Genomic DNA, 4,812 nt, shown 5'->3' with positions numbered 1-4,812 from the left:
AATTTAGAATAATGTAAATATTCCTATATTACAATTACATCGTGTGAAATTAAACGTCACTTGAATTCGACGAACTTAAAATTCTGTCACCCTTTAAATTAATTTACATGTTCATTTCCACATTTTCCTGCAGCTCCGTTAATTTTACCTTTCCTTACTCAGTTACATCAAAAGAAACAATTATAGTAAATCCATGAACGTAACATAGTATAATGTGGACAGATAATATTAGAACCACCTTTCTTCCACGTGATTATGATCAAACTGCCCTACCGGTTTTAGCGTGCATGCTTGGCAACTTGACAAATGTTCGTACATAATACGTAATAAAGGGGTCGGTGACATTCATATAGGTACGATTGGTCATAAACTTTTCATGTTTTGCATGAGAGGTACGCATTCCTTCGCGCCTGGTATAAATGGTTAAATAAAAATACGCAAGTTTCAGGCACGCTATCATGGTACCTGGAAACAACGTTAGAAGAACTCTCACTTCAGAACCCGGTTTTGTAGGACGAATATAATTGATCGAGTTGTGTAACAGACATAAGGCTGACTTCAAAATGACTCTGAAACACGAACATTTGTTATGATAATAAGGTATGTCCTGTCTTTGGCTTCGGACACCATTTTATATCCGATGTTTACAGTTACACTATGTTACTCGATAAATTACATTATTCATAACGGACTATCAATTAACCAGTTCAATCAGAATTTCCGATTGAACGCACACCAATAATTGAATGTACCAAAAGCAGAGATAACTTTCTTTTTTTTGAAAAGCGAAATATATTTTAATGATAATCCAAGGAAATTCTGTAGCGACGACATAATGGTCTCACCAAAGAAATAGGAAAAAATTGTGGAATGAGAAGGTGTTTACGTTTTTGTTTTTTTAAATCAAATTTAGAGGTTTGTTGAAAATATTGATCTGAATTATAAAATTCGAACTGATCTAATAAATTTGTAGTACAACTGCATCGATATTTTTGTACAGACTGTGCCAACTAATTATTTTCTCTAGCTATGGTGGTGCGAGAAAATTTGTGTGTAATTGAAATGATTTCAAAGGATCAATAAAATGGAAGACAAATTTTTTTTATGGAAGAAATGAAGAAAAATGAAAAGATGTTTCACATCTGATTTAAAATTTTAGAGTCCAAGGTCAGTCGAAGGTCATATTATTAAGCATATTTAAATGCACATCAATATCTGCTACAGTGGAAAAAAATATAGGTAACCTTAAAAGAAACAGAAATAAATTACATTTGTACAAAAATTTGTTATCATCTTATTCACCTTTTGAAACCATTTAAATTACATATAAATATTTTCTCGTACTACCATAGCTGGAGAAGATAATTAGATGTATACAGATCATGAAATAATTAATATAAATATACATTTTATTTCCTTGCTTTATAGGAAGAAAAAGAATGTAATTTTGTCAGTATATTTAAATTATGCTCAGAAAATTGAACACCTTTATCAGTTTCTAATATTTTACATTAAAATTGGAAAAAGTACTTTTCTCTTAAGTTTTCCTCGAAAGAAACAAAGGTTGCATTTCGATTCTTCTAATTGAAGCAAATTTCATTCAATATAGAAAATTCACTAAAAGAGAGAAAGAGAGAGAGAGAGAAGAAAAAGTAATTATTCTTTCTTCGAACTGCTTTAATAAGGCACGTAGTATTGTAGATTGTACACGATAATTACTAATTAATTCTTAGTCGTAGTTGTATGCAACACATGCCACACGATATCTACATTTGTATCAATAATTATTCAATTGAGTTACATAATTGGCTTAATCAGCTGCAATTTGTTTAATTAATTAGAGCAAGGTATAATTTGCCGCCAGTACAATTATAACAAATTGACGATCCCACCTCGCGAAATACACGAGCTGATCGCGAAGCGTGTAATCATTTTGAAATCCATTAATCACAAGATTATCTACTCTAACGATAAGACAAAAGATCGAGGAAGCTAATATATACAGGGTGAAACAGTAAGAATTATCACTTTGAATATTTCCGTAACTATATATACAAAACAGAAAACTGTTTCGAGTAATAATTGTTTGCTATAAAAAGGGGTCATCGTGTGATTGGAAATTTTTTACAGATGGAATTTCTTATCAATTATGAGGGTAATTCATACCTTTTTACAAAGTGGAATATGTTCATATGTATCTACTAATTGCAGCATTTAAAAGAAACATAAAGACATATATGTATATATATGTCGTTCACAGGTCAAAGTGGTAACCTCACGTTTTGAATTTTTTAAAATATTAGTGCCAAAGCACTTGATCGATCTTTTTAAATTTAAAATGTTTGGTTAATAATTAGACTTAATACCACTAAATGACAAAAATTTGTACGGATGTTGAATAATGGATAATTTATTTCAGAAGCCAATGTAATTAACTCCACACTCTAAAGTAAATCGTTGTAATAATGTAATTCGAACCGCTTATAAGAATTTAGCTAACTAATTTTTTAATGAAGCGATATAAAAATTATCAATATTAATATTTATCAATTTTCTCTACTTTTTGTTTCGAGTTAACCGATTTGAGAAACGAGCGGCTCATACAACACTTTCAGTTAAGGTTACTGAACGTCGATTACAAGAGAAACATTTTGTTGCAGTATTTATTGAAGTACAGTAACATTTTCTAATTTTTTAACGTTTTACTATACTTGCGAGTATTATAGAGATTACCAACAAAATTTCACGAAAACTGAAATATCGTCCACTGAGCAATATTCGTTTTGTTCTTTATCTTTGCGTTGAATATTGAAAAATGTTTACAATATATTAAAATAAACAGACAATTTAACCGTTCGTGAAAATAAACGTTGAATACGAGCAACAAATGAAGAAAACGAAATCTGTGTTACACAGACTGTGATTCAAAATCCTCACGGTAGTTTGTGTTATACTGCACGTCACTCTAACATTAGTAAATGCAGTGTACTCTACATTCTTGACCGTCATAAATTTTATCTGTAGTATCTTTGCCTCCACCAAGAGCTAAGTAGCACAGATTTCTCGAAACAGATTGAATTTTGTGGATGGACTCAGCGTTAAATACTAAATAATAATAAATTTTGTCGTTCAATATTGACGAAATCACAGTTATAAATATTAAGAATGTTAATTTGCATAATATTGCATTTTTGGAAAATCTACATTGGTTATGGCTAATTCAATACCAGAAACAGCAGTCTGTGAATATTTGGTGTAAATTAATTGACGTCTTATCGTTAAACTACTTTTCACATGAACATACTTTCCAGTAACCTATAATACGTAAAAAAATATATATATCTGTTTTTTGATAAATAAATTATAACTTTCAAAAAACACAATATTGTTCATCGCTTTCATTTTTTTTATGGGATACATTGATATATTTTAACGTTGTTAGAAGTGCAACTAAATCACCAGTTATATGGCTGCAACAATGTTTTTCACATATTTTACAAAACTTTATATTCAGACCAATATCTTCTACTTTTTGAGTGTAATGAACTAATTTCAAAATGAGAGTTAGTTAAGAAAAATGCAAAAAGCACCATACTCGTTCAATTTAAAAAAATTATAACATAAGCGCGATGGAAAGTATTCAATTTAATATCTATTTTAAAAGATTATTTTAGAAAACTACCTAACTGAATTAACAAAAAAATTAAAATAAGTTTGTTTTTATACATAATTTGTAATGTTTCAGTATTAATTTCTTTTTTAATTTACTCTCAATTCAGAATTTTCTTGTAAAAAAAAGTAACAAAACAAATAAGAAATATTCGCATAAACTTGTAGAAACAAAATTGCAAATCGACGATAAAACCACGAAAACATTCGTTTCAAATGAAAAACTCCAACTAAGCACGTCAATTAAATGTTGAAATTCCAACAATATTTAAGTTACACTTGAAGCTTTATCAATAGAGACAAAGTAGAAATTTAATCAGGTAGCAATTTCTATACCCAGATAAAATCCAGAGAAACTGTGTCAAACGGTATGTGAGATAGGCGTTAACAAATACGGCAAACGTGGTAACATCATGCAAGTCCTTTATTTTCGTCGAGGCAAAGTACACGAAATGAGATAGTAAAGCTAGCATAATAATCGCCTACCATCGAAAATTTTCATACTTCAGCGTTACTTTCCTTTTCCCCCGCGACCAAAGAAGCGTTCATGTACACGCTTCTTTCCTTCCTTTTACTCAACAGTCTCTTATTTATCTCGAAGCGTATTGTTTTCGAGGACGTGGACAATGAATGAATTGCACTTGAACGATCCTTGCCAACAAAGAATTACACGGTACGTATACTTCTCTAACACTCCGTACCTCGCAGCCAATAGCGATTCCTTACTTTTACATTTGCAACACGTTAGCATGCACGTACTAACAAGTAGCTTCGGAACACAGCGAACTGAACACGAATTTCACGCTTCGATTTTGTAGTACGATATACCGTTTAGATAATGTATTCGAAAATTTGATCGAAAAAATTAAAAATATCTTGAGAAACTTGTTTTAAACAGAAAGGATGTATACTAACTCTGAGGCGTCTAAATATAGGTGAAGTTCGTGAATTTTTTTGGTAGGTAACTACTAAATGAAAAGTTTCAATTTTTTTAGGGAATATACATGTAACTTTCAGCTTTTTTCTTGTATTTTTAGAAAGTAAAATTGTTACAAAATGGAGGAGTTATTCCCTAATTGCGAGAATACCGATTACTGAGCGCCATCACATGGCGAAGATTGAAACGTCTGAATTAAAAATTTC

Source organism: Habropoda laboriosa, unplaced genomic scaffold, assembly GCF_001263275.1.
Source record: "Habropoda laboriosa isolate 0110345459 unplaced genomic scaffold, ASM126327v1 scaffold193, whole genome shotgun sequence".
In the NCBI taxonomy this organism is placed as follows: Eukaryota; Metazoa; Arthropoda; class Insecta; order Hymenoptera; family Apidae; genus Habropoda; species Habropoda laboriosa.
The sequence above is the reverse complement of the archived record's forward strand: the minus strand, read 5'-3'. Positions refer to the sequence as shown.